Raw genomic sequence first — 19,901 nt, forward strand, 5'->3', positions numbered from 1 at the left:
GAGTTTAGGTCTTTTTTGTATGATAGAATGAATGTGTTCTGGAATCATAAAATTTGTATTGTAATTTGGTTATAATATATTAAATAATATAAAAAAATATAATTATACTGAGTTTGATATTGTGTTTTTTTTTTTAACTAATGCTCCTAATATTTGAAGTAAAACTTCTTTACGCTTGACTAGGAGGAAGCTTGTGAATGCGTGACGAGAGCTTTAAGAAAAGTGTGATCGAGCGAGGCGAACGGAGCAAGAGGGAGAGCTGCGAGCGTACATTTCTCATAAACAGTTACGTTTCGTATATCTAAGACACAGTGCAGGCCATAGATTATACACTTATATACTGGTATAGATACGTCACTCAGAAATTAAAATTGATGTATCACGACCTCCCCCACCAACAGATGGCGTGCACATACAATTTTTTTTTCGAGTTTATGGCCTGGTATCTAGACCTTTAAGCCAAGTCTTGTGTATTTTTATTCGATTTATTATAATTTCCTCACTGTATTTTTGATGAATTTATACAGAGGTACGTAATAAGATCTATTTTTTAGCACATCACTCAGGCGGCGGGAGGGATCTTGCACTTTCACTTGATTTTGCACTATATCACTAATTTCACTGACAAGAATCAATCTATCTAACGAAAAGCGCTCACATGTAAATATGATGTTCGATATCACCAACTGAATTATTACAAAAGGTGCAGTAGCTACTCTCCACTATGCCCAACCGAGCCAGGTGGGCCGGGACAGTGGAGTGACCAAAACGCAGTCTGTTTATAGTCGTAATAAAGTCCCGACTGGCCATTTTCAGTTTGTAATACCATGGTGATACAGGTAGATTTACTTGAACATTTCCATACCATTTACCCTTCTGTTCTTGATCTTGTTTCCAAAATTCGACCCATAAGCTTTTGACATGATTGTCAATAGATTGATAACAGTCGGTCAAAGGTACTTTTACTATGGAACTAACGTCCAACATGTTGATTCTATCACGTGCAATTTCATCTACTATCTCATTTCAAGTTATGCCCCTATGTGATGGAATCCACATGAAAGAGACCTGTATACCCTTTTGTGCATAACTAAATAACAATTTTTTAATATTATACAAAATATAGTTTTTTTTAAAGTCGAATCTGAGATTGGTTAAACTTTGGACCATACTTAAACTGTCTGTTAAAATTAATAAATTATTAGAACTATTTATACGTGTGATCCTCTTCAGGGCCTCGAGGGCCGCATATACCTCTGCAGTGAAAACACTGCATTCGGGGTCCAGAAGAAAACTTTGACCAAACTTGGATTGGGGATCATAAACAGCACTACGCACAAAGAACTCACTTTTGCTACCATCTGTATACAAAGTATAGTAGTTATTGTCAGAAAGAAAACTTAATAGTTCACAATTATTAAAAAAAATTTTAGTCACAATATTAGTCTCAAATATAATACAGGAATATGGGTATGAGTAGCATGTCCACTTTAATTGTTAATTACATTTTTAAAATCTTCATTCATTTGCATTACAATGAGAGGCAGAACTGCGAAATAACCTCGTAAGAGCTCACCTCCCGAAATCTGCTGGACCGGGCATTGTACAGGAAAAGGTACTATTTTTTTTAAAACATTATCTTTACCAGATAATAGCTTTATTCTAGCTTTCGTAAATATCTCTCTATTAGTAGAAGTCTTCTCAGACACAGTGGCATTATTTTGGTTTCAACTTCCATAGCTCGTATGGGAGTTGGAGACATAGTCCCAGAAATAATTCTCAGAGCTTTGTTTTGAATTATGTCTAGTTTTTTAACACAACTACTATTTGAGTAGGCTAAACAACTGTAGTCGAAGTGACTTCTGACTATAGATTTATATAGCATACTTAAAACTTTTGGGTCTGCACCCCAAGTCACACCAGCTAAACATCTTATAATATTTAAGCCTTTAAGAGAGTTAGTTATAATGTGATTGAAATGTAAATCAAAACAAAATTTGTTGTCAATGACAACACCCAGGAATTTATGATTAGGTACAACTGAAATTGGATGATTATTGTAAAGTATGTCTTTAGAGGGAAAATCTTTACTAAAAATCATGGCCTTGCTTTTGTTGGGGTTAATCTGTAGAGCTAACCTGTCATCTATAATCTATAATATACCGCACCTTTAGAATTGAAGTGGCTTAACTAAAAATTTTAAGAAAATGACTTTTATACATTAAACGACTTATAAACATGTATTCTACCAGTTTATTAAATATATACAGAATCTTTTAGTCCAGAAAAGGAGAAACGTACTATTTCAGTCTCTTTTAAATCACGCGTCTACAGCGCGTCCCTCACTATTAAAGGACCCCATTCGATGTTGCGTCGATAGTGCTAAACGTTGGATCCCGCGCGGTTGCTCCGTAAGCGACATAAACTGTAATTCGCTGTTTTAATACTAAATGTAAGGTAAGTTATTCATTCGAAATCTATTTTTGTAATGACTCTTTTTAGTTTTGGGCGTTTCAATACTAAATAATAATAATACTGTGGTGTCGTATTTGTAGTGCCGTCATTTTATTACTAAATATTGCTCGTTGGATGGAGACCTATTTTATACTATGGCTTTACTTTTCTAACTGCTTTTGTAACTACGGAGACACATACGTAAATATGTTTATTATTTACTGAATGCTGTGTGACTTAGAGAGCTTTATTGTAATTGAGCCTTTTTATGTTTATTTCAGTTGAAGTTTAAAATCAATAATGAAAAGAAAGATAGATTTTATTTTTCTTCTATTATGCCGGGATGAAAATAAAATGGAAGAACAGTGTGTAGAAATGAGAACAGCAAGTTCCGAAGGTTATACTAGTGTTCAAAATAAATCCAAAAAGAGTGATAAGGTAAACTTTTCGAAACTACCTTTGGATAAGGCGATAGATGGAAGTTCTAGTATGAATCCTAAAATTTTACCGCAAGTGGAAACTGAACAACGGATTCTAAAAAATGTTAACAATACGTCGAAAATCAATTGTGGGTACAATGTTGTTTCAACTATTGAAGAACAATCATCACAAAACACAAGAGATAGATCCAATAGTACATCATCAAGTTTTTCATCAAAGTTTTCTTCATCAGCAGAAAAAAAAACAGAGGCGAAATGAACATTAACAGCTCACCTTCAACCATACCAGGCACTTCAACAGATTGCTCGAATATAATTTATGCCAGGCCTTTAATTAGCAAAAGACGTTCAAATAAAGACATTAACTACCGTCAAAGGCAATTTAATCAGAATGCATAGGTATATGCATTCTGAGGAATCACACGTTGATTTGTGTGACGCTGATCCGACTTATGAATGTGATGAATCGTTATCATCACTACGACGCTCTTTAAGTTGATCAACCACCACGTCTGACAGGGAATATTATGTCAACGATGCAATTGTTTTCTCCGAATTACTTTCATAGAATAAAAAATCTAGGAAGCGCCTGCGCAATTCATCTCAATGGAAACAAATCGCTTCGGAATTACGAAAAAGTTTACATATCACTTTCAAAATCTAATAAGGAGGTACCTGCAAAAAAAACTAAGAGAAAGTTGCGTTTGTAGACTTCGTTGTTCTGATAATATAACCCCTGAGAAGATATTCGAAATATTCAACTCTTATTGGCAGTTAAATAATTTGGACTTGAAGCAATCGTTTATCAAGGCATGCATGATGGAGTTGAAACCAAAACATAAGTACACAAATGCTGCCAATCCTCGTAAACCAAACACAGCCTTTTATTTTACAGCTGATTGCCAAAGAATTCGCGTATGTAAAACCTTTTTTATTAATACATTAGATATAACAGAGAGGCAAATAAGAACTGTGAAAATGAAAACAAATTCCAATAATTTCGTAGAAGATCTTAGGAGGGCGTTCTATAAGCCAAGCACCGATTGACCCAAGTCTTGTACAAGATATTAAAAACCATATTAATAGTATACTGCGCATATAGTCCCACTATCTAAGATCTTCTACTACAAGAGAATATATTGATGGTATAGCAAGAGTATAAAAGAACTATGTTTAATATAATGAAAACTTTAATAATAATCAAACCAAAGAAAACAAACCTCACGCCCCATACTGGGTTAGGGAAAAAATGCAGGCAAAACATTAAATGTTATATTTTATTCAGATAATTTTAATGGTCAAAACAAATGTAAATGGCAATAGCCTGTTTATACTCATAAGCAGTGGCCCATTTTGAAAACATTCAATAATAACGATAAATATTTGATTAAGGGACATAACAGAACGAGGGGGACAATGCACATAGTTTAATAGAAAAATAAATAAAGAGAAACCTAAGATACCCTATATATAACCTAAGAGTTGGTAGAATAATTGGCACTCAATTTAGAGTAAAAGAGTTAGATTACAATTCTTTATAGACTTCAAAGTGTTGCAGAATGAATCGGGTTATAACTTTAAACAAGATGTTGATAAAAATGCAGTAGGACTATGATAGCGAGATAAAAGTGTTAAATTTGTTAAGAACGATTTTTTTTTTTTTTTTACTATAAAAATTCATACACTGAAAAAGATTTTAAGAAAGTAAATATGCGTAATAAAAGAAACAAAATGAAAGAAGTTGGTGAAATTACACTATCGAAGGCTTATAGTAACAAAGTAGAGATTGCAGAAAAAAAAATAAAGGTCTGAGTTATTTTATAAGAACTAAAGCAATCCCTAGTACATACGAATGGTTTTATGACACGGTTTTGTAATTATTGACTACGTTAGTCATAATTTTGATCTTATTTTAGTTTTGAAGCAATTTATGTTTTTTGCCACTGTTTTGATTTTATAAATGTGTTTTTATTTTGTTAATTTTTAGTTAGATATGTTTATAAACATTTTATAGCTAGTTATTCAAATTTAACTAAATAACTTTTGGTTTATTAGTGTTTAATAAGTATTTTAATTGTTTTATATTCTTTTATAAAAAGTTTACTATTTGCAGATTATTTAAAACTATTGATTGTTTTATAAACTGAAACTAATGTATAACAAATATTACTTTATACCATTTGTTGGGAAATAATACTCAGTTGGGTATATTCCGCGTGTGATATGACTGATCCCAGTACTAAATATTATAAACTTAAATTAAGGCATTTTCATGTCTGATTTTCTTATAAGTATTCATAAAACCAATATATATTATGGTAAGTGACATGATAATGTAATGGTGGTAGCACTACCTAAGCGTTGATTAGTGTTTAAGGATGATTAGTTAGGCAAAATTTCAAAATAAACAATTATGAAAGCAGACTCTGTGTTTCATTTTCCTTTAATTTAGTGAGTCATTTATAATTAAACTAGCATATTCCAAAATTAGTCGCCAAACAAAAACATATCATCAGAAATTAATCGCCTCTTTTTTAAATACTCATAATTATTTTTTATGTTGTAAAGTAAATAAAAGACACAAAGTCAAATAAGCCAATAATATTAAATTGTTTTTCGGAAAATAAGTAACTTCTTTTTTTCAATAATTAATTAATTAATGTTCTAATTAGTTATACCTATAGGTTTAGTATAAAATCATTAAAATAATTCCTAGTCTACGATTAATGACTAAAATTGTGACATAAACCACTTAACTTAAAGTATTATAATCAAAAAACTAAAAAATAGTCATATCTTCAGTTACATTTTTGGCGTTTACCAAAAAACAAGAATTTTTGATTAAGCCACTTCTATTCTAAAGGTGCAATATATAAAAGCGAAAGGTCATTCATTACGAAATCTCCGAAACTATAACACCTAGAAACTTGAAATTTGGCAGATAGGTTCCTTATAGAGCGTAGACATCCGCTAAGAACGGATTTTACGAAACTCAACACCTAAGGGGGTAAAACGGGGGTTGGAAGTTTGTATGAAAGTTCTATGTTTTTGAAGTAAGATGCTTGATATTTAAAATGTATGCTCTATAAATGATGAGAAGGTGTTCAAATAATGTATATTTAGAAATCAACTCACTTTTTGGGTTAAAACGGGGGATGGTAGGTTGACCCACTCATCACGAAATCTCCGAAACTATAACACCTAGAAACTTGAAATTTAACAGGTATGTTTCTTATAGAGCGTAGACATCCGCTAAGAACGAATTTTACGAAAGTCGATCCCTAAGGGGGTAAAACGGGAGTTGGAAGTTTGTATGAAAGTTCTATGTTTTTGAAGTAAGATGCTTGATATTTAAAATGTATGCTCTATAAATGATGAAAAAGTGTTGAAATAATGAATATTTAGAAATCAACTCCCTTTTTGGATTAAAACGGGGATTGTAGGTTGACTCACTCATCACGAAATCTCCGAAACTATAATAGCCACAAACTTGAAATTTGGCAGGTAGGCTCCTTATAAGACGTAAACATCCATTAAGAACGGATTTTACGGAAATCAACCCCCAAAGGGGTAAAACGGGGGTTGGAAGTTTATATGAAAGTGTTATGTTTTTGAAGTAAGAGACTTGAAATTTAAAATGTGTGTTCTAAAGATAGTGAGAAGGTGTCCAAATAATGTATCTTTAGAAATCAACTCCCATTTGGGGTTAAAACGGGGGATGGTAGGTTGACTCACTCATCACGAAATCTCCGAAACTATAATAGCTACAAACTTGAAATTTGGCAGATAGGCTCCTTATAAGACGTAAATATCCATTAAGAACGGATTTTACGAAACTCGATCCCTAAAGGGGTAAAACGGGGGTTGGAAATTTATATGAAAGTCCTATGTTTTTGAGTAAGAGACTTGAAATTTAAAATGTATGCTCTATAGATGGTGAGGCGGTGTCCAAATAATGTGTCGTAATCTATATATACAAAAGAGAAAGGTCACTGACTCACTCATCACGAGAATTCAAAAACCGCTGGGACCATCCAGTGGTTTTTAATCCATCCAGGATGAAATTTGGTAGGTAGGTAGTGTTCCGTCATCGTACATTTTTCGTGATTTTACCGTTGTAATCGATGTTCTGCGTGAGTAGATTTATGCAGCAACAAAACGCAGCCTTGAAAAGCTGTTATGCGCTCACTGCCCGCGAGTTGAGATTTTTTGACAAAAACTTGAGGGTAGTAGCAACTAGGTGTGGCACACATGATCGCACCGCGAACGTACGTCGTTATTCGGAACTCGACCGCCACGCGAGCTTCTATGCGCATGTGTTATCATCAAACTCTAATCGTGATACAATAAACTCTTAGCAATTGTTCTAAGACTTTGAAGTGATGTGCAGAATCCAACCAGCTGGTGTGCTCTAACGATAGTGGAAGTCATCATCGATTCTCTAAGGTACGTGGGTGCATTGTATTTTGTTGCTGCGTGCCTATTAACGTTCTGAACATCGATTACATCGGCAGATTATTCCTGGTCTGACCAAAGTGTAGTAAGAAGCCACCTATCGGTTTTCTTTGTGGAGGTGCGTTTGCTACATTTCTCTGGTGCCGAAACCCGGGATGGTTTCCACTAACCTCATGTGCTGTACCGACATACAATAGCTGTGGTATTTCTGGTTAAAATAGGTACTTTGTAAATCGTAATCATTCTATATTTATCGTTGTTGGTTGCAGAGTTATCATTTAATCGGAATATACTAATCCAAAAAAACGTTCAGTGTCAGTACTTACGGGCTAACTAGTCAATTTATCGGGATTCATATCGTACAATCATCGTTTTAGTTTTGTCTTGAATTATACTGTAAGATCAAATTAAGCAATCACCAATTTTTTATCGGTGCTTAATTTACCTATCGGCTTACGTTAATTCTTTTCGAGGCATTACTAGTTCAACCTATTCATATTTGTACATCATTTCATACGTCATTTAGCGTTAAATATCGTACTATATTTGCAAAACATATTGAAATATAGTTTCATAATTCACGAAATCACATTAATATTTTTATTTTTTTCAATATCGGGTAGTTATATTTTTCCCACCGATAACTCGCCAACTCATCGTGCCGGTTAGGTGAAACTATTTCATTGTTTATCCAACAAAACCGAAAAGTAAATAGGTATTCACTTTTAACAAAATAATACGAAACAATATTAAAACTTCAAAATTCAAACTACGACTAATTTGTTCACTTATCATAATTAACCGTTTAAACGAAATACTTTAGAAAAAGATTGTATAATTATCATCGTTTATGTTTTTATATTTTATTCAAATACTTGTCAATCGAAGCGCATCTGCATCGATCGTAGGCATCGTACTTTTTGTAAACAATATTCCGAGGCATTAGGGTGGTAACACACTTAGTGAATAAATATAATTTTTATTTTTTTCTTTTAAATTTTTTTTTTTGTTTTTTTTTTGTTTGTACTCTGTTACTAAATCCAACTTAAAATGTCACTTTTAAGTAGGCATACGCGAAAGTCTAGTGCTTTGAAAAAATCTAAATCAAAATCTGAAGATTTCGAATATACTACACAAGATTTGCCATCTTTGCGTCGAAAGCGGACAATTGCTATTAAACGTTTAAATAAAGCTTTAGAAATCGGTCAATTAGCTAAGAGTGATCCCTCTCAACGCGACTTATTTTTATCTTATCATCATGATATTAAGAACATAACGGCGGCTTTTGAAGACGCACATTTCGGTATTCTAGAGATTTTAGATGATGCTTCTGACTCGGATGCTTGTTTACAAGAGCAATTTGATGACACGTATTACGAAATTGAATCTATTTATCGCGGTTTAATTCGAAGTGAAGATGCAAAGCAATCGAAAAGCGTTTCATCATCGTTAAATGTTCGGTTACCTAAAATAACACTTCCTAGTTTTTCTGGTAACATCAAGCAATGGCCGGAGTATTTTGATACTTTTAACGCTTTAATTCATAATTCTTCTTCACTTACCGAAACAGAAAAGTTTCACTATTTGGTGTCATCCCTTAGCGGCGACGCATTATCCGTAGTTAAAGCGTTTCCTTTAACTCATGAACATTACACTAGTGCGTACCAAGCCTTATGCGCTCGATATAAAAACAAACGCGATCTTGCTTTTACTTGTTGGCGCGAAATCCTTAATATTGAATTTAAATGTAAGGATGCTAAGGAATTTCGTAACTCTCTCGACACTTTTGATGAGAACTTAAGTATCTTGAAAACAATTAATTTACCGGTTCAAGACTGGGATTTCATCATTGTGTATCATATCTTATCAAAACTTAATACAGAAATGCGTCGTAGCTTTGAAGAAAAGCATTCCGATATCGAGTTTCCGACTTATAATCAATTAAAACTATTTTTACAATCTAAGTGTGAGGCTTTAATGCGGGATACACATTTCTTGGAATTACCAAAATCGAATACTAAGCCTTTTCAAAACACAACTAAACGCCCCAGTGTGTCACACACCTTAGTTACTGCAAACAATGAATCGGTTACGTCTACAACTAACAACAACAAACCTTCGTCTTATACTAAAAGGTGTTCGTATTGTAATCAATTGCATTCTATTTTATCGTGTTCCGAGTTTCTAAAAAAATCGATAGACGAACGTATTAAAACTGCCGAAGAAAAGAAATGGTGTTATAACTGTTTAAAATCTTCTCATCAATTAAAGAATTGTAATTCTTTATTTTCGTGCCGTATATGTAAACGTAAACATCACAGCCTACTCCATCGTGACAGTACCAATAAGCCACAACAGAGTGTGAACTCAGCAGCCTTATACTCGAGATCTCCTTCAAGGTCTACCGTGCTGCTTGCAACTGCTATCGTGCAGGTTCAGGATGCTGATGGAAATATGCAATCTTTTCGAGCGCTTTTCGATACTGGTAGCCAAAGTAACTTTATAACAGAGTCGGCAGTTAGACGTTTGCTTTTAGTACCCAATCGAACTTCGGCGAGTGTTTGCGGACTCGAAGAAGCTTCTGCTCCTATTAGCGGAGACGTCACGTGTTGTGTAGGCACACAAAATAAAATATATTTCAAATTAAATATGCACGTAATTCCGAAAATTTGTAGCGATCAACCAATAGCTAAACTAAATTCGTGTCGATGGTCTCACATTCAATCATTAACTTTAGCGGATCCCAGTTTCGATATTCCCGGACCGGTTGACATATTGTTAGCTGCTGATGTTTTCGCCGAATCGCTGTTAGGTCAGCAAATCAAGGGTAGTCAAAATCAACCTACCGCTTTTAAATCGTTATTCGGTTGGCTTCTCCTTGGGAAAACGTATTTAAATTCTAGTGCGGCGTTACTCACATCTTCTTTATCGTCCAATATCGATACCGAGTTAAGCTCATTAGTGCATCGATTCTGGGAATTAGACGACGTACCGAAAGCGACTTCATTGACACCAGAAGAACAGCTTTGTGAGCAAAAATTTGTAGCAGAGCACTATCGTGATACTTCTGGTAGATATGTTGTCAAATATCCGTTTAAAGATAATTCTGATCTTTAACGGCTCTCGCGAAGTGGCACTTCGACGGTTTTATGCAATTGAGAAAAAGCTATCAACAGATCATGAATTATCCTCTCAATACTGCGAATTCATGGCTGACTATATCGAGTCTAATCACATGTCACTTGTGCCACTTGATCAAATGGGTACAGGTAAATATTACATCCCACATCATTGTGTTTTACGTCCTGACTCGACTACGACTCGTCTTCGAGTTGTGTTTGACGCGTCTGCAAAGGATCGTAACTCTAAATCTTTCAACGATTCTCAATTAATCGGTCCGAAGTTGCAACCTGACATTTTCAAAATTCTTTTACATTTTCGGGAACATCAAATCGTAATCATGGCGGATGTCCGCCAAATGTATCGGCAGATTCTGATTTCGCCTGAACACCGCGAGTATCAACGTATTCTCTGGAGATCGTCGCCTCGCGATGATATTCGAGAGTATCGTTTGAATACGGTTACTTATGGTGTAGCCTCATCTCCTTATCTCGCTTGCCGTACGTTGCGACAGCTTGCTGACGACGAGGGGGATGCATTTCCACTGGCGAAACAGATCGTACTCTCGAATGTGTACGTCGATGATGTTGTCTGCGGCTTTGACGATTTTAACGTTGCTCAGGAAGCAAAGACGCAACTTATCAAACTTTTTAACTTAGGACATTTTCAACTTCGTAAGTGGGTTAGTAATGATCCAAAGCTTTTATCTGACTTACCCATTGAACATCACTTACAAGGTTCAATATCGCTTGACCACTCGGAACCATCACCTCTAAAGGTTCTCGGTCTTCAGTGGGACCCTTTATCGGATTCATTTCTCTTTTCGGTACAACCCACACATCAAACTTGTACTAAACGTTCAATCCTAAGCGAACTTGCGCGAATTTTTGATCCTTTAGGCTTTCTTTCACCAATCACAATCCAAGCTAAGTGCTTGATCCAAAAACTTTGGATTCTCGGTGTGAATTGGGATGAAACGCCACCCATCGAAGTTGTCCATTCTTGGGCTTCTTATTCGGATCAACTTCCGAAGCTAGCTCAACTTCGTATACCGCGCAAACTTACCTGCTCGAAGTCCACATCATACGAACTGCACGGATTTTGCGACAGTTCTGAAGTCGCGTATGGTGCTGTGATATATTTGCGTGCCACAGATGAAGCTGGAAACATTCAGGTCTTCTTTGTCTGTTCCAAAGCTCGAGTAGTTCCATTGAAGCGAATTCCACTACCGAGACTAGAGCTTTGTGCTGCAGTCCTGTTGGCTGATTTATATAAGTATGTTCATGATACGTACCTTGCGCACATTTCAATCGATTCTGTCTTCTTGTGGTCAGATGCTACTATCATTTTGTCCTGGCTACGCTCTCACTCGTCACGCTGGACTACTTTTGTAGCAAACCGCGTGAGTCATATCCAGGAAATCACTCCACCAGAATGCTGGCACCACGTTTCCTCCAAGGACAATCCAGCTGATATTTGCTCTCGCGGACTTTTCCCCAGTGAAATTCTGAATAATTCCTTATGGTGGGCGGGACCAGATTGGCTTGCAAAGGAAAAGGATTCATGGCCGTTGCATGTTGTAACTGTAACTCAGGAAGAAGAAGAGATTATCCAAGCTGAGGCTCGCAAATCAGTTGCATTATTGAGCGGACAAGGAGCTAATAACGACAATTCTCATTTTTTAACCTCTTTGACGCATCGTTTTTCATCGTTACAAAAACTTTTAAACGTTTTATCATATGTTTATCGTTTTATTAATTCAATTCGAAAGCGCTGTAACTCAAATAAAAATCTTTTCATAAATAACATTGAACGTCATAACGCCTTGATGCAGTTAGTAACACATACCCAAAGTCAAGAATTTTCAAATGAAATTTTAAGCTTACAAATTAAAAAACCTGTCATCAAACAGTTTCGTAAACTCAACCCATTCATCGACGATATCGGAGTCCTCAGGGTGGGCGGCAGACTTTCTCGCTCGGGGCTGGAATATGAACACAAACATCCAGCGCTCTTACCTTCTGATCATCCGCTAACGTATTTAATTATCGATCACATACATCGTAGTTACTGCCACCCTGGTGTAAACACAACAATTTTTCTGCTATTGCGGCAGTTCTGGGTAGTGTCAGCGAAACGTGCAGTGCGTCGCGTTCTTTCAAAATGTATAAAGTGCTATCGACTGCACCCTCAACCGTTACAACCGTTCATGAGCGATTTGCCTGCATATCGTGTAAATCAGGTGAAGCCTTTCTCTGTCGTGGGCGTGGATTTTGGCGGACCTTTTCGCATAAAACTTGGTCCACATCGTGGCGCTAAAATTGACAAGGCGTACCTCTGTGTGTTCGTTTGCCTCGCGACAAAGGCGGTTCATCTAGAGGTCGTTTCCACACTATCAGCGGACGGTTTTATCGCTACTCTTCGGCGTTTTGTGGCGCGTCGTGGTCGCTGCACGACTATTCATGCGGATTGTGGTACCAATTTTGTTGGTGCCCGGAATCAACTGTCTTCCCTTATGGAAAATGCTTCACATGCGGAGCGAATTGAATTCAAATTCAATCCTCCATCGGCTCCTCACTTCGGCGGAGTGTGGGAGATTCAAATTAAAGCGGCCAAAACTCATTTATACCGGGTTGTTGGTGATCAAGTGTTAACTTTTGAAGAGCTAACAACGCTCTTCGCTCAAATAGAAGCTGTTTTGAATTCGAGACCGCTTTGCCCCGTAAGTGCTGACCCTAACGATTTATCAGCATTAACTCCAGGTCACTTCCTGACCTTAGAACCGTTAACTGCAGTCCCCGATGAGGATCTATCTTCAATTAACGTTAATCGGCTTCATCGGTGGCAGCTGTTACAATCCTTTCACCAAAACTTTTGGTCCAGATGGAAAAATGAATATCTGAATTCTTTAACGCAACGCGCCAAATGGACCAAAGATTCGAAACCTCTAGCTGTAGGATCGATGGTCATTATCAAAGATGACAACCGCGCTCCGTTACACTGGACCCTTGGTAGGGTACAGCAGCTTCTTGCTGGAGCTGACGGAGTCATTCGAATCGCAATGGTTAAAACTGCAACCAATAACGTAATCCAACGGCCTTTGGTTAAGTTGTGCCCTCTGCCACTGGAGGACTAGCATTCCATCCATTCCATCCATCTTGTGTTTTAACTGTATTATGTATTTTAGTTTTAATCCTTTTTTCTTTTTTTTTTTTCTTATAACTATTAGTATCGCACCGTTTATCATATTTTTTTTTTTTTGTTTTACCTGAAAATACCATAGCTATTTTGGTGGGCGGGATGTTCCGTCATCGTACATTTTTCGTGATTTTACCGTTGTAATCGATGTTCTGCGTGAGTAGATTTATGCAGCAACAAAACGCAGCCTTGAAAAGCTGTTATGCGCTCACTGCCCGCGAGTTGAGATTTTTTGACAAAAACTTGAGGGTAGTAGCAACTAGGTGTGGCACACATGATCGCACCGCGAACGTACGTCGTTATTCGGAACTCGACCGCCACGCGAGCTTCTATGCGCATGTGTTATCATCAAACTCTAATCGTGATACAATAAACTCTTAGCAATTGTTCTAAGACTTTGAAGTGATGTGCAGAATCCAACCAGCTGGTGTGCTCTAACGATAGTGGAAGTCATCATCGATTCTCTAAGGTACGTGGGTGCATTGTATTTTGTTGCTGCGTGCCTATTAACGTTCTGAACATCGATTACATCGGCAGATTATTCCTGGTCTGACCAAAGTGTAGTAAGAAGCCACCTATCGGTTTTCTTTGTGGAGGTGCGTTTGCTACAGGTAGATTACAGTAATTAGGCGTCCGCGGAAGAACGGATTTTGCGATATTACACCGCTAAGAGGGTTTAATTGGGGATGATAGTTTTGTACGAAACATAAACAGCAGCTATAAGTTCGCCTGATAGGTTATTTATACTGCAGCCTGAAAATAAAGCTAAAAATGTGGTGTATAGAGAGGTTTTATAAAAATAACTATTAAATTATACTAAATTGTGCCTTTTCAAAAGTTACTCAGTGTGATAAGCATTTCAAGTGACTGAAATAAAAAAATCGTTTGCGTTAAACATCTTAATAGTAATGCATATCTTCATAACCACGCGAACGTAGTCGCGGGCAACAGTTAGTGTATTATAAAACAAAGTCCCCAAAAGCGTATGTGGTCGATTCCCTCAAAATCTACTGAACGGATTTTCATGCGGTTTCACCAATGGAGAGAGTGCTTCAAGAAGAAGGTTTACGGAATGACTAGGCCGATTTTGATGAAAGTTTCACTGGAAGTTTGCCGGTAAAACTTTTTGAAACACTGATATCCACGCGGGCGAAGCCGCGGGCACAGCTAGTTATAATATATGTACAATTGATCTAAAGCATTATTTATACTATTTACAGCTCTATCTATATTATGGTCTGTACAGTATATTACAAGATCATCCGCAAATTGTAAAATATTTACACCTTCTATATTTACAAAATTAAGAATTTGACTAGTATATACATTGTACAGTAATGGAGATAAAGTAGCCCCCTGCATTGTACCTTTGGAGACCCTTCTGGGACCATGGAGAATATTATTATGCCTTATATACAAAGTTCTATCTGTTAAAAAATTTAATAACCAATGACAAAGTGTGCCTGTTATACGAATGTCAGAAAGAACTTGAACCAAAATGCCAGGGTCTACATTATCAAATGCACCTTGAACATCCAGAAAAACACAAACACTAGACTTATTATTATTATTGGCATATTTCAGATCTGACAAGAGAGAGATGAAGCTGTCAGCACAACTTCGCCCTCTCCGGAAGCCATATTGAACATGTGGAATGATGTTGTTCGCCTCTAAATAATACTCAAGACGCATTTTTATCATGTTTTCATTAAGCTTTCCAACACAAGATGACAACGATATGGGACGATATGAGTTAGGATCTTCAGGTGGCTTGTCAAGCTTAAGTATAGGGATTACACACTGTGTTTTCCAAGATTCAGGATTTTTTTTAAGTGCCAAAGAGCATTAAGATTAGCTAATAGTTTTTTTTGAACGGACTGATTTAGGTTTTTAATCAAAATGTATGGACAATCATCTAAACCAGGGGTTGTGTTTCGTCTGGATTGTAAACTTGTACAAAACTCACTCCAAGTAAAGGGTTCTATGAGGAAACTGGACTTTTGAAGGCTATTATTAATAAGAAAATAACTTTCTAGATTATCAATAACCTTACGTCCCTTTTGAGATAATTTTTCTATGAGAGGGACAACAAATTCATCTTTATATGTTCTATTATTGCATTTTATTCGTTTAAATAACTTGATGTATTTCCAAATAATACTAACACGTGTAGTTCTGTTAAAAGTATTACAGATATTCGCCCAACCATTGCGTTTATGTTCTGAAATAGTCTTTTTCTTAACAGCAACAAGTCTTTTGTAATTAATGTAATTATCAATGGTTGGGTCCCTTCTGTACAGTTTTAAAGCTTTATAAGTTTTAATAACATTCTGTTTACATGTGTCACTCCACCAAGGTGCTGGAGGTTTGCAACGATAGTTATTTGTTTTGACAAACTTTGGCACAGTATCCCTCTTAAGTGTATCAAGCCTTTCGATAAATTCGTCATAAGACTGTAATGGATTCTCATTATTAACTTCAAAATTAGAAAAAGCAGTTATAGATAGCTCATTGTATTTCATCCAGTCTGTCTTGTTGTATAAGAATTTTTCAATGGGAGGATTAATTTGGTATCTATCAACGGACAATAAAACACGAGTAAGCGTAGGAAAATGATAGCTCCCCATACAATCATCATGCACCCACCATTCGCATAGTGGAGTGATTGCAGCACTACAAAAGCTAACATCAATAGCCGATGGATTTCGGTTAGGATAATTAATAGTAGTGAAGCTACCATTATTACGGACACATCAAATTCATCAATTAAATCGTATAACTGGTGACCCTGACTTTTCGTGGTCATACACCCAAATGCAACATGGTGAGCATTGAAATCATCAGCCACATATATTGGCTTAGGCAAATTTCTAATTATATCACGTAGCTTACTTATTCTGAAGTTACCATTCGAGGGAGGGCAATATACACATAAAATCGTTAAGTGGTTACCGCTTACATATAATGATAACGCCACAGTCTGAATGTCTTGGTAAAATTTTTATAAGAAACTTTTATGGGTACTAATAAAGAAATACATGATTGAATGATGTTATAAAATATTGTTACAGCGTCATTTACCGAATCGCAAGATAACAAATGTTTCCAATTGAATTTTTTGAGGTAATTGTTAATATCATCATAATTACATTTGTAGAAATTGGGAGTTTGTGCTTTATTCTCAAGTAAAGAGGATATGTTTGAATCTAAAACATCTATATTTAATGCTGGATGATATTTATCCTCCACAATGATTGGTCTTGATAGAAAAGAAAAAGAAAAACACAGATAAAGAAATACACAGATGCGCTATTTATAACGATGCGCTATTTATAACGATGCGCTATTTATAACGATGCGCTATTTATTACGATAGCGCTATTTATAACGATAGCGCTATTTATAACGATGCGCTATTTATAACGATGCGCTATTTATAACGATAGCGCAATTTATAACGATGCGCTATTTATAACGATGAGCTATTTATAACGATGAGCTACTTATAACGATAGCGCTATTTATAACGATGCGCTGTTTATAACGATGCGCTATTTATAACGATGCGCTATTTATAACGATGCGCCATTTATAACGATAGCGCTATTTATAACGATGCGCTATTTATAACGATGCGCTATTTATAACGATGCGCTATTTATAACGATGCGCTATTTATAACGATGCGCTATTTGTAACGATACGCTATTTGTAACGATGCGTTGTTTATAACGATGCGCTATTTATAACGATAGCGCTATTTATAACGATAGCGCTATTTATAACGATGCGCTATTTATAACGATGCGCTATTTATAACGATAGCGCTATTTATAGCGATGCGTTATTTATAACGATGCGTTATTTATAACGATGCGTTATTTATAACGATAGCGCTATTTATAACGATGAGCTACTTATAACGATGCGCTATTTATAACGATGCGCTATTTATAACGATGCACTATTTATAACGATGCGCTATTTATAACGATGCGCCATTTATAACGATAGCGCAATTTATAACGATGCGCTATTTATAACGATGCGCTATTTATAACGATGCGCTATTTATAATGATGCGCTATTTATAGCGATGCGCTATTTATAACGATAGCGCTATTTATAACGATGCGCTATTTATAACGATGCGCTATTTATAACGATGCTATTTATAGCGATAGCGCTATTTAAAACTGTACGGTTTAAACTGTACGGTTCAGCCGCACATTCATATCGCCCGACCAGCAGTTTACGTTAGTTGCATGATTCATTAGCTAAATACTTTGATTTTGATTTGATTTGATACATCAGTTCACGTTCACATATCATCATCGTACAGCGCGTTCGTGAGCTCATTCGTAGCAATTAAATAGTATAAAATATATTTACATTTTAACTTTTATTTTTATATCTTTTATCTACCATAATCAGCAGCAGCAAGTCAGGTGTAACATACATCTTTTTGGTCCTTCGAGCTTATCGTGAGCGGGACTTATATCGCGAGTGACTTTTTTACGAGCGCAGTAAGGGCCGCCACGTAAGTCAACCAGCAGCAGCTTTGGTGAGTCTACAGCTCTCTATTATCAGCAGTATTTATATCATTTTATAAAAATGGAATGTGCTGTGTGGCTACGGCGTGCTGTGTGGCTACGACACTAAAGAATTTAGCCACCCCATCTCTTCCCGTGGGTGTCGTAAGAGGCGACTAAGGGATAGCACAGTTCCACTACCACCTTGGAACTTAAAAGGCCGACCGATGGCGGGATAGCCATCCAACTGCTGGCTTTTTTTTTTTAAATGCACAGACCGAGGACGGGCAGCAGCGTCTTCGGTGCGATAAAGTCAGCCCTGCGGTCACCAACCCGCCTGCCCAGCGTGGTGACTACGGGCAAAAAACCCATGAGTTCGCAACAAAAATTTAGGCCCTTAGTTCCCGGCAGCCCCACTATTCCCGGCTATGGCAGCGGCCGAGGTAACGGTGGGGTAGAGGGTGCTAAAAATCACCGGGGTACGGGAGGCTGCCATAAAATATACCTGGCTACGTATAATGGACGCACGCTACGGTTGGACCATCACCTTACCGAACTTGAAGTAGAACTTAGTCACATTAAGTGGAGCATACTGGGGTTGTCTGAAGTCCAAAGACAGGGTGAGGACACGATGATCCTGGACTCCGGGCACTTGTTCTACTTCCGTGAAGGTGATGGGCTTTCCCAAGGTGGCGTCGGTTTTCTGGTCCACAAGACTCTCACTAGCAACGTTGTGGAAGTCAGCAGTGTGTCGACCCGGGTAGCGTACCTTGTACTTAAGCTCACCGACAGGTACTCCCTGAAAGTGATACAGGTATATGCACCGACCTCGGCACACTCTGACGATGAAGTCGAAGCCTTGTATGAAGATATTACAAGGGCCATACATGGCACTACTTTGACCTTCTACAGCGTTGTTATGGGAGACTTCAACGCTAAAGTGGGAGTACAGGGCCGCGACGGATCGAGCATCGGACCACACGGATTGGGGCATAGGAATCGCAGGGGGCAGACGCTTGTCAACTTCCTCGAATCGGAGGGGCTCTTCTTGATGAACTCATTTTTTGAGAAGAAGCCCCAAAGAAGATGGACATGGCAAAGCCCCGATACTGTGACGAGGAGCGAGATAGATTTCATCATAGCGGATAAAAGGCATATATTCAGAGATGTCTCAGTGGTTAACAGGTTTAACACCGGCAGCGACCACCGGCTAGTACGGGGCACTCTGAATATATGTCTCTGAAAGGAGCGGACCCGCTTGATGAAATCTACTCTCCGACCTATGCTGCCCCAAATACTATGTAGCTCCGAGCAGTTTCAGTTGGAACTCCAAAACCGATTCGATTCGCTAGAAACTACTAGCGACGTGGATGAGATAACCGACAACGTGGTGAAGACGGTGTGTACACTGGGTCGCAGGCACTTTCCACCAACAAAGCCAACGAAGCAGTCCAAACTTTCTCCCGAAGCCTTGGATCTGATGCGGCAGAGGCACGAGTTGCCGGCTGCTTCGCCAGAACAGAGGGCTCTTTCCAAGAGGATACGGAAGCTTATTCGCCGAGACCTCCACTGCTCAAATACGAGAGAGGTTACTACTCTGATTGAGCAGAATAGGGGGTCCAAAGTTTTCCAAAGACCATTGGGGAGAAGCCTTCTTGCGAAGCTTAAAACAGCAGATGGCAGAACCGTCTGCTCTCGCCCT

Source organism: Melitaea cinxia, chromosome 30 (assembly GCF_905220565.1).
Source record: "Melitaea cinxia chromosome 30, ilMelCinx1.1, whole genome shotgun sequence".
Classification (NCBI taxonomy): Eukaryota; Metazoa; Arthropoda; class Insecta; order Lepidoptera; family Nymphalidae; genus Melitaea; species Melitaea cinxia.